The sequence below is a fragment of the Heloderma suspectum genome, chromosome 13 (assembly GCF_057233095.1).
Source record: "Heloderma suspectum isolate Gila_16-S chromosome 13, 16-S_ref, whole genome shotgun sequence".
Taxonomy (NCBI): Eukaryota; Metazoa; Chordata; class Lepidosauria; order Squamata; family Helodermatidae; genus Heloderma; species Heloderma suspectum.
This window is the reverse complement of record NC_139470.1, coordinates 15,391,775-15,403,879: the sequence shown is the minus strand read 5'-3', so window position 1 is coordinate 15,403,879 and position 12,105 is coordinate 15,391,775. Positions and strand designations below refer to the sequence as shown.

The 12,105-nt window shown below is 44.1% G+C and overlaps 1 protein-coding gene across 1 annotated transcript in view; it reads right to left on the bottom strand.

Moving 5' to 3' along the window:
* Nucleotides 1–12,105, bottom strand: part of ARVCF (ARVCF delta catenin family member) — a 641,936-nt gene that overhangs the window by 612,017 nt on the left and 17,814 nt on the right. The gene's annotated exons all lie outside the window — the stretch shown is intronic.

Sequence of the window (12,105 nt, the reverse complement as noted above, 5' to 3'; positions counted from 1 at the left end):
TAATTTTAACTTGCCATACATACAGCTAAGAGAGCTTAACATCATTAATGGTGGAGGGGAAGCACTTAATCTAATCGACCATCACAAGCCCTAACGAATGTCTAGCGCAGCATTTATTATACAGTAATGCGTTACATTCTTTGAACAGCAATGAGAATTTGCTTAATGAGCTTTAAGATATTCAGAAGGTTTTCCATGTCACTGTTTCCCCCCCCCCTCCAACCACACCCCAGGGTAAAAGGTCTGTTTTAAGAGCATTAGCAATGACATAACACGGGGAATTTGGGCTCTGGCACAAAGCAGCAAAGCAGGCTGACAAGAGCACAACTTTCCATTAGGATGGGACCCGGTGACTTGATTACAAGCTCTGTTTGTCGTGGCAACTACGTATCTAATCAACACTTGCTTGGTAGGTAGCTCCTTGCTACAGATCTCAAATGAGGATAAGAACCACGGCCTAGATTGATGCATTTGGAAAATTCAAATCAGTCAGGCTTGGAGAGAATAGGAGCACCACCTCTAAAACCGCTCACCTGGCACCCTCCAGAGGTGCTGAACTACAACTCACACAATCCTCAGCTGGCTAAATCACTCAGCAAGTGAGCCACTCAGCAGCTTCTTCCCAGGCCACACCACCTCTCTCCAGTAGGGAAAACCTCTTTCCTCCAATCAGCTGCTCATTAGAGAGAAGAGCTTTTCCCTGCTTCCGCACCTTGGATAGCTCCTTTAGAGTTCTGACTGAAACACAGAGCGGATTAACTGTCCCGCTGACATTGAAATCACCAGCCTCCACTGGAGAGAGGATGTGGCTTGGGGAAGAAACTGATGGGAGAATCAGCTGAGCTGTAGGGAGGAAGTGGACGGGGTGCTGCTGGCTTTCTGAGCCAAACAGGTGGTGTTGTTTGCGGGAGTTGTAAGTCCAAACACATCTGGAGGGCGGCAGATTGGGGAAAGCAGTCCTAGACCCTATGACAATAGCTCAGTTTAGACAACAGGGCAGGTGGAAGCATTGTGCATCTTTGGACACCTGCTAGGGCCCAAGCGCGCCAGCACCGGTGTTGATGCTTCGCTCATGCACCTATCTCATCCTCCAGCTATATGAAAGGATCGCCTATAGGGTCATCTAGCAGCAACCACTAGAAACTGCATACCGTTTTGAATTTGCCTCGGAGCAGCCAATGTACCAGCACTGTGGAGCATTGTGGGAACTTAAAATGGCCAATGGCTTCCCAGACACAGCCGCCACCAGTAGGTAATGGCAGATGGGAAGTCAGGGCACTTTGCAGAGGGTGGGAATCTAACCCTGTCAGACATCACACTAAATGGCAGTTAAAGAAAGGGGAAACGTTGAGGTTTGCAGATGTACTATTGGGGGGGGGGCTTCTAATAGGCCAAAAAAAAAATTAAATGCCACCAAAGAAAACCCAGCCCACTGAGGAGTGAGAGTGGTCAGTAGTCACGGAATGCTGTGTCAGTTGGAAGAGAATCTTGGTCCCAGGATATGGTCTGAAGGCACACGAAAGAGCCAACTTGCTGAAGCTAAGCACATCTGGGTCTGGTCAGTGCTTGGAGAACAGACCATTTGAGTTCCACAGTGGAAGAAAGGGGGGATATAAATGAAATAAATAAATAAGAGACTAATGGAAAACTAGGGTGGTGGTGGTGATGGTGAAATGTCCTGATTTAGTTCCTTACAGCTTCATAAAGAGGGCATTACTGGCTAATAGGTACTGTGAACAGGACCACCCCTGTTAGGTGGTGAACATACAATGCAACAGTTTGCTGCATTCAAGAACTCTTGCAAAACTCCCACTGGGGGCATTTCTGCAGAGACTTAGCACAGAGCATCAGGGTAGATCATACTGTCCATCTGGCATGTCTTTCTTTCTCTTTCTATTAATGCAACCATTTTTAAGCAACCCAAGTTATCATCTCGGGCTCAAAAGGTTCCTTGCATGAACGAGGTGACCGTTCTAATAAAAAGGGAAGAAGCAAACCTCCATGAACATGACATTTTGACATTTTGAGTCAGTCACTTGATGTCACCTGAAATGATATGAGCAATCAAAAATAAATACAACTTTTCCTCTTTTTTTGGCCCATTGTTAATGGGTCTCAAGTGACATTTGCTCCAAGAAGGACAAAACTAACAAGCAAAGAAATGTCAAAAGCCTCCCGAGGAGACCATACATTACACGTATATTCTCCTCTTGTTGACATGAACTGAATTACTCTGTCAAAAGAGGAGATTTGGACAATTATTATACTTAGAGTTCTGAAATCAACACCATTTTGAGTCTCTGCAGAAGCCACTTAAATTATGGGGGGGGGGGGTTAAACTGAAATTGTGGCAGCATCCTACTGAAAAATTGACTCCAAAAAGATAAAATTGTTCTAGCTGAGGTATGAAGCAGTACCTTTTAAAACCCAACACAGAACATCTAAGAAGAAATGTCTAAGTACTGGAATGTCTACCAAAGGAAAAAAATGAAAGATACAGGGTTTCAAGAGATAGCCATGTCAAAGAAGCAGAGAGGAACAGGCTTACTTTGGCAAAAAAAGGATGAACAATGCTAGACCACGAAATCCTCTTTACTGAGCCAAATTTGGGGGTCTAAGAATGGGGTTCCCAAAGGATGTTCTACAAAGGTGATGGAAGCAGATGGAAGCCAGAGGCTATGCAGCAACCACAATAAACAGCTGGTGTGATACCTTCAAAATGCCCCACTGAGTATCATGGTCAGCAGCGATGTAGTGATAAATTTCGAAGTGCAAGCCCACTGCAATAATCATGACAGTCCACCTACCCATGCCCCAAGGAGAGGCTAAAACTGCGGGCATTTTTGTTGATCCATAGCAGCTAACCAGATCTAGCAGTTTTCATTTCCATCAGGAACAGGTTCTTTATAAAGTGAATGGGTCTTCATTGCCCATTCAAAACCAAGCCACCCCAAAATACGTTGTATTATAACATCGAACAATATGCCATTGCTGGGAAAATCCATTCCCCCAGCTATTGTGAGTATTGCAGCTAAGCTCAGAGGGAACAGGGAAGTCTGAGCAAGGTTGGCAGATGATGTGTCCTGTGTGTCCTGGCTCCGCTATACCACTGATGGGCAGTACATCTTGGATTTAATTGCAGGGGATGAGATTATTTTCTTTTGGAAAGCTATGGCAGCGGGGTGTGGGGGGAATACTTGTTTTGGCTAAAATTGAGGAGGGAGTCAGAGGGTGGGAATACGGAAGTTCTTTAAGAGCCACCATAATTGCCTAATGGGGTTCCTTAGGAGCCCGCATACATTTCCTCCATAATTTGAACACTGAGAAAGAAGCTGGATTTTAGGTTACTGTCTAGAGATTCCAATCCTGTCTCCTCATTACTTCTCTGCTTCATCAAATGTCAGAACGGACATCAAATGGCTAATGCAGGGGTCCACAATCTCACTTTCCACACTTGCCATGGCAAGCATGGCACCACCATCTGGCGAGCGTGACAAGCCCGATCCCTCCTCCCAACTTTGGAGCAGAAGCAGGTGGGGGTTGCCCCTGCAGGTGCAACTGTGGGAACGATCCCAGTCCCAAGGTTGGGGGAAGGTCAGGAGGGCACTGTTGGCTGCTAACCTTTCATGATGCTTGGAGCATCTCAGAGGTGCAGGAGCAGTTCAACAGGCACCAGACGTTCTCTCTGGTGCTCATTCTTCCACTGTGCGTCAAGCCCCAGCCTTCCTCTTCAGGGAAGAAGCAAAACAGGGATTGTCCCCAGAGTTGTGCAGTGGCCTCAGAAGCCCAGCAGAACTACAGGGACTATCGCTGCCCCTCTCCAGTTCCAAACTTGGATATGGGAACCGAACTGAGGACTGCCCAGGACTAGTGCTAGCCCAGCCTCCCCCAACCAGCGCCCTCCAGATGTGTTGGGCTACAACTGCCAGCATCCTCCAACCAGCATGGCCAGCTGGAGCTGTAGTCCAACACTTATGGAGGACACCAGGATGGGAAAGGCTGTGTTAGCTCAAGACATTTTGCTGTCTGAAGCAGAGAAGCAAATGGTGCCCTACGCCCCAGGTCAGGGTACACTGTAACCAAGGCTAGTCAATTTATTCTGGCAGACCCCCCAAGCATCTCCCTTTTTCTTGACAACAACAACAACAATAACAACAACAACAACTAATTTGCTGACCTTCTATAAAACCCAAAATCAGCTTCCTCACGCTGCCTAACAGTAGGGCCAGCCCTGCAGAACGTGCATTATTTATTTTTTTAAAAACCTTCTAACCTACCCTTTTTCACCAGTCAACTCAAGGAGACTTACAAAACACAGCCTCATAACAACATAAATATCATTAAATGACAGACAACGCACCATAAAACACAACCAGTACTACAATAAGGGAACGGTAGCCAACCAGGAAGCCAGGAGACCAATGCACCGCAAAGTCAGAAAAAAGAGCCCACCCCCGTGGAGGAGGGACTTGAAAATTACAAGTTTTGAGTTGGCTACCAATAGCTGTTCATTATTTAGGGTATTTATAGCCCACTCTTCAACAGGATTCCCAAGACTTCTCTATACACATAAGAGTGAACAAAGAACATGCAACGGATTTCTTTCAGCGGGTATGTCCTTTGAACCCAGGGATCACAAGAGTGAGGTCTTAGTCTACTACTGCTAGTTCAGGGGGTGAGGCACTTGTGCCCTCCAGCTGTTGCTGGACTACAACTCCCATCACCCCAGCCCTTGGTCGTGTTGTCTGGGGCTGATGGGAGTTGGAGTCCAGCAACATCTGGAGGACCACAAGCTCCCCACCCCTATACTAGATCATTTATGTGGACTTATAAGAATTGTAATTTTCTTTACAAGATTGCATTAAGTATATCCCCTTTCGGTGTCTTGTTCAGTTGGATTCAAATGCTTTCAATCATTGGTTTTTCTTTGGTTCTTAGAATGGCTGGTGGCTTTGCGCCTCTGCCATTCAGAAGCTGTAGAATATTCTAACACTTCTCCTTCAATTTTTATATTATTATTATTATTATTATTATTATTATTATTATTATTTCAGTTGAAACAGTTGCCTTTCTGAAGTCCGGAGTACACAGACCTGATTTCTTTTTTTAAAAAACAATCTGAGCTAAGAGGATAAAGAAGAATACACTTGGTTACAGAGGAAAAACCCAAGTTTCAACTAAGGGGAAATAGAATCTATGCCTCGGGAAACTGAAGGGGAGGACTGCTGGAACAACATCTTTGAAAGTCAATTCAGATGCAGGGGCCACCGTGGAAACATATTCATATCAGAGAGCTGCAAAGTAACATGGGTATTCCAGAGCTGAAACTGAGCGCAATCATCAAAGAGGGCGTTGTAGTCCCAAGACCAGTTTGGTAAAGGATCAGGAGTCATTTGGGGGGGGTGGGGGGGACATGTTCTGGATCATTGCTACTTGAGGTTAGATTTAATCATGGAAGTTATATTAATATAAAAACATTCCATCATTTATAAAACTTCCTCATTGGTTGATTACTTGCAGTTTATGGCCACATGCCCCCTACCCAGAAAAAGGAAGCAGTCTTTCATTTTGAGAAATTGGACACAGAGATGCAAAAAAGCATGAGAAAAATAAAACAAAAAAAGTATTTGTCTGTATCACTGTCCCATTTAGCCTCAGTTCACTTCACATACATTATTGAGGTTGCAGAACTAATTTGACATCAACAAAAGGAAGGCTTCAAGGACAAAAAGAAAGGAATAGTAAAAAAAAAAAAAAAAAAAGCCTTTGCATAGCATTTTTTTCCTGGGACATTCAGTATTCTTAAAGCTAACCTGACAATCTATTAAACAGAAAACAACTTTTGACTAAACCACTTTTGAAACTAGGGGAAAATGAATTTCTCAATTTGGGGTTTGCAGTTCTGGGTTTCCCCAGCTTATCATTTTTCCAACCTTACACTCATTTCATCCCATTTTGGCATCAGTTTGCAATATATTTTTTTACACCCACACACAAAAATTGCACACATTTTTGTGCGTATCTCTCTTAATATACACATTTTTGTATGCATCTTTTGATAATAAGGCAATATTTGCAAGCAATTTCCCCTAATATAATATGGTTTTGTACATTATTTTCACTAATATATGCATTTTGGTACACACTTTCCCCATTTTTGTATGCAATTTTGTTAGAGAACTCCATCCCAACATTTGCCAAAGTGTGAATATTGAAGAATAACTGCATTTCAGTTCATGTATTGGCTCAGGCACTGTGAATTAAATAAATTTGCACTGAATGTAAACCAAACAAATTTCTCCCATATCCCTGCTTTTGGCTCTGGCCCCACCCACCTGGGCCGGCATGTACTTTAGAGATGGTACCTATCAGACACCCTGAGCCATCCCCTGTTAACAGTTTCTAACTAGACTCTCCTCCACCAGACTTCTAAACATTCCCTTTGTAAGATCTGTTTATGCAGATGCTTCCATGTTCAGCGTCATTAACCCGCAAAATTCAATTTTGTCTTTTAGACAATAAGCTACACTTGGGAATCATGCTTCCAATGATGAGGGGTCTGTCTGTGCTTCAGAGCAGGGCTATTTCAACCAGGAAGCATGACTGTGCTTCCTTGACCAGGTAGGTTAGCCCCTGCAAGTGGGAGATTCCAGTAAATGAACTCCCATATACTTCATACAGAGAGCATCCAGGTACGGGCAAAGAATTAGATTTACCTTCTAAGGGAATATGCCAGTTCGAGGGAATTACAGCAGAGCTAACAGGGCCAGGAAATATTTTCTGGGACATCAACATTACCAAGAATGTCAGAAAATGGAGATTATAGGACATTTTATTTAAAATGCTCAAGTCCCATCTTTCCACATCACTTGTCACAGCAGCTTACCAGACATCCCACACACACTCACACACACACTAAAAACAACTTCATACAGCAGTCTTTAAAAATCCAATAAAATCCAACATAGAAAATTCCCAATAAACCAAGAAAAAATGTCAGCATTTACTGGGGAAATCATAAAACCAGTCACTAGTGAGTAGATTTTCAATGTTTGGCTGGCAAAACGTGAAATTCTGCACTGTACTGGCTACTTGCCATAGAAGTTTGATCCCCACAAATCCCTTTCATTTTAAGAAATGCTTCCACTCTTCTAGTAGCCATCCCTCTTTTTATCTTGCAGTTTCATTTACACATATGAAAAGCTGTAGATACCCCAGTTCTGGGGGGAAGGGGTACAACGGTTCACCAAGCAGATTAAAACACAAATAGTTTTATCATTAAAAACATTAAAAATACAGATGAAAACCCAAGAACCCAAGGTTTACGTTCTCCAGCTCAGAAATGGATATTGAGGCATGCCTGGGTTTGGGGGTTATCCCTTAGGATGGAGAAAGGAACATATAGCCCTGCAATTCCCATAATCCTTCACCATTGTCTATGGTAGCTAGGACTGCTGGAAACTGCAGTCCAACGATATCTGGAGGGTCGCAAGTTGCTTTAAGAGACAGAATTTAACCAGACCCAGCTTCTCCCACCCTGCATGGCAGAATTTAACCGGACCCATCTCTTCCCATCACAACACTGTAATGACACATGTAAGGTGCGCCGATGGTGCCATTTCGGGCTACATGAGCAACAGCACTCACAGCCTGAACAACAGAAACAAAAGGCGTGAGGGGATAGCATTACGTGCAAATGCTGCCCAGCTGTGACTCTCACTGGGTCACCTCGGGTCAGTCACTATCTCAGCCTAAAACGGATAGGGCTGAACCAACTGCTGACAGGAGAGGCTGAAAGTTTCAAGGTCGAGTTGAAACTGCTGGTGAAGCCTGGGAATGTTACCCCAGTTGATGGGATGCTCTGCCACAACACTTCTTGCCTGTTTGGAATATTTGCTTTATGTACAAGATCTATGAGCGTAAGTGAAGGCAAAGGCACCTTGAAGTTTTGCCTCCAGTGTGAGCCAGAGTTCCACTGTAGTTAGAGTGTCAGTTTGGGACTTGGGAGATCCGGGTTCTAGTCCCCACTTGGTCATGAAGCTCACTGGGTGACTTTGGGCCAGTCACAGACTCTCAGCCCAAGCCACCTCACAGGGTTGTTGTGAGGAAAAAATGGAGAGGAGGAGGATTGTGTATGCTGCCTTGGGTTTCTTGGAGGGAAAAAGGTGATATATGTATATGAATAATGTAGAGATAAAATGGGGAAAAAAGAAAAAAAATATCCAGCACACTCTCTCTCTCTCTCTCTCTCTCATCCAAAAGAAAACTAGACTGGGCAGTCCTGCCGTGGAACTCCTCAGCATCTGAAGAAGTGGGGAATATGTAAGATAAATAACAATATAATGGCTCCAAAAATGTATTCCGTTGATAGCTGCCGTTCTGAAAGATCCCCCTACCCTGTCCAGCTCAACTTGGGTTTCCCAGCAGAGCCAATCTGAAGCCGCTGCACTTATTAGAATGGCAAGGTAGAATCAAATCCAATAAAGCAGAAGCAAGTTTGGCTATGGCAAGGCCAGACCAGGCAGGGTCTGTCAGCATGCCAGACAGCTCTATGCTGGCTAGCACTCCCTCGAGAAGAGCTGTTGTCTCAGCAACATGCAGAAGTCTTCTGAGGCTTTATGAAGGCTAGCTGATCTGGGCTCGCACTTAACCCCACCCTCTCTGAGGAGCTATCTGGCTCTTTAAAAGCCATTACCTGATTCTGCAGCTGATGACACCTCTGGGATGGAGTTGTTGAGGACTACATTAAAGGGGGTGCCCAAAGTGTCTGGTGAAGCCATGTCTTCTAACCTGGAAGATCTCGGGATAACAGAGGATGGCTCACTGGATTATGTCTCCTCCATTTCAGAGCCAGAGAGTGGGATCAAGGCCAGAGAACACAACACTCTCCCCTAACTAGCTGTTCCACACACAGTCCTTGGGAGAGTGGAGCTTAGGTTTTCACTTACAAGACCTAGAACTTTGGCACCAAAGCAACCTCAATTCTAAGTCAGAATCCAGAAGCATGGGCAACTGTTCTAGACAGCAGACATATTCTCACAATAGCACAGTTTGCATCTTGAGGAGTCATCATTTTTCCTCAATGTTTAAGATGAGCGACATTCTCTCCAAAGTAAATAATTTCATTGTATTAATCAAAAGTAAAGCGAAGTGGGGGGGCAGTGGATAGACAGCAGCAAGAGGAAGCATGAATTCTGAAATCAATACCAAAAAAATGCATTCCTGGTAGTGGTTATTATTCCGGCAGGCATGTTATTGATTACAGTTATAATGGCCTTGACTTCAGCTGCCATCAATAACTCACTTTTCATGTTGTCGCACCATATTAAAGAAGAAGAGGACATAAAAAGAAAAAAATGAAGACGTTATACAGGTACAACACGGCAGGAAGCAGAACATTGCCACTTTCGGGTGAGATTCATCTTCAATACTCCACCTGACATTACATTGACAAAATAAAGTCAAATATTGTACCTATCCAGCCAGAGGGAGAGAGACTTACAACCGAAACACAGTGGAAAGCTCTTAAATTTATGGCCCTGATCTGCAGTAAAATTATTTTTTATCATGTCTCTATGTGCATATTACTGACTCACTGGCAAAACATGGCCCAGAACAAATTTATTCAGCGGCAATAAATAACAGAGTGCAGCCCACCTGAGCCTTCAAGGCCTCAAAATACCTGGGGTCATTGCAAAGCATGAGGATGGACAAACCGCAAATCAGAAGGCAAATCCATTCCCTATTTGATGGATGGCCAAGCCAATCTTCCTATAAAGACCCTGCTGAGGAGCAGAATTTCAGGCCTGGCGGGCATATCTGACCCTCCTGGTTTCCCCAGTTGGTTCCTCACCCTTCCCTTGGTCCCCCTTTTCCCCCAACCACCTATCATTTGGTAGTTTCCTGGCTTTGGGGCAGTTTTTATCCCATTCTAAAAGGTTGAAATGCCTCTCCTACGGATTCATTACCGGCAGTAAATGTTTTAAACTAAAATATGTATCTGGATGCAAAATAAATGGAGCAAAGAATAAAAGGAACCTGATGGTTGGAGTCTACTACCAGCCACCCAATCAAGGAGAAGACGAGGATGAAACTTTTGAAAAGCACATAGCCAGTGTTTTAAGGAAGCATGATGTAGTAGTAATGGGGGACTTCAATTTCCCCAATATTTGTTGGGAGACAAATTCTGCAAAACATGGCCCCTCCAGGAAGTTCCTGACTTGTGTGGCGGATAACTTCCTCCTACAGAAAGTAGAGGAAGGAACTAGAGGATTGGCTATCCTTGACTTGATCCTAACCAACAGGGACGACTTAGTGGATAAAGTAGCACTTACAGGAACTCTGGGGGAAAGCGACCATGTTGTACTTGAGTTCTTGGTTCTAAGGGAAGCAAAAGCCGAGTGTAGTCAAACGGGTACCCTGGATTTTAGGAAAGCTGATTTTAATAAACTCAGAACAATCAGTAAGGTCCCATGGCAAGGGACGCTAATGAGAAAAGGAGTCCAGGATAGGTGGGAACTTTTAAAAAAGGAAATTCTCAAGGCACAATTACAAACAATTCCAACAAGAAGAAAAGGTGGAAGACAACAGAAGAAGCCAATGTGGCTTCACCAAAAGCTTAGAGATGACCTGAAAACAAAAAAGGACACATATAGGAAGTGGAAAGAAGGCCAAGTAACAAAGGAAGAGTACAAGCAGGTGGCACAGAATTGCAGGGATGGCGTCAGGAAGGCTAAAGCCGAGAACGAGCTGAGGTTAGCGAGGGATGCTAAAAGCAACAAAAAGGCTTTCTTCAGCTACGTGCATAGTAAAAGGCAGAGGAAAGAAATGGTGGTTCAGCTATTAAATAAGGATGGCAAAACAATAACAGATGACAAAGAAAAGGCAGAGGTGCTCAATTCCTACTTCGGCTCAGTCTTCTCCCAAAAAAGGGTCTATGACCCCCCTGGCAAAGGTGAAGTACAGGCTGAAGGGGCAGGATTGCAGCTTGAGATCGATAGGCAAATGGTCAAGGAACACCTAATTACTTTGAATGAGTTCAAATCTCCAGGGCCAGATGAACTGCATCCTAGAGTAATAAAGGAACTGGCAGAAGAACTCTCAGAACCGCTGTCTATTCTCTTTGAGAAATCATGGCAGATGGGGGAAGTGCCAGATGACTGGAGGAGGGCTAATGTTGTCCCTATCTTCAAAAAGGGTAAAAAGGAGGAACCTGGGAACTATAGACCAGTCAGTCTGACATCAATCCCTGGGAAATTTCTGGAGCAGATGATAAAGCAATCCATCTGGAAGCACCTTGAAAACAATGCAGTGATTACTCGAAGCCAACATGGATTTGTCAAGAACAAATCCTGCCAGACGAATCTGATCTCATTTTTTGATCAAGTCACCTCCCTTGTGGACTGTGGGAATGCTGTAGACATCATATACCTCGACTTCAGCAAAGTTTTTGACAAAGTGCCCCATGATATCCTGATGAGCAAACTAGCTCAAAGTGGGCTAGATGAAACAATGATCCGGTGGATCCACAGTTGGCAACAGAATTGGACTCAGAGAGTGCTTATCAACGGGATCTTCTCAAACTGGGGAGAGGTAACAACTGGTGTACTGCAGGGCTCAGTCCTGGGCCCAGTGCTCTTCAACATTTTCATTAATGACTTGGAGGAGGAGGTGCAGGGAATGCTGATCAAATTTGCAGATGACACAAAATTGGGCAGGATAGCTAATACTTTGGAAGACAGAAACAGAATTCAAAGTGATCTGGATAGACTGGAGCGCTGGGCAGAAAACAACAGAATGACATTTAATAGGGATAAATGCCAAGTTCTGCACCTCGGGGAAAAAAAACAAAATGCACAGTTACAAGATGGGGGATATGTGGCTCAACAACACTACAAGCAAGAAGGATCTTGGAATTGTTGTCGATCACAAGCTGAATATGAGCCAACAATGTGATGTGGCGGCAAAATAGGCAAATGTTATTTTGGGCTGCATTAATAAAAGCATCGCTTCCAAATCCCAGGAAGTACTAGTTCCCCTCTACTCAGCACTGGTTAGGCCTCATCTGGAGTACTGAGTCCAGTTCTGGGCACCACACTTTAAGAA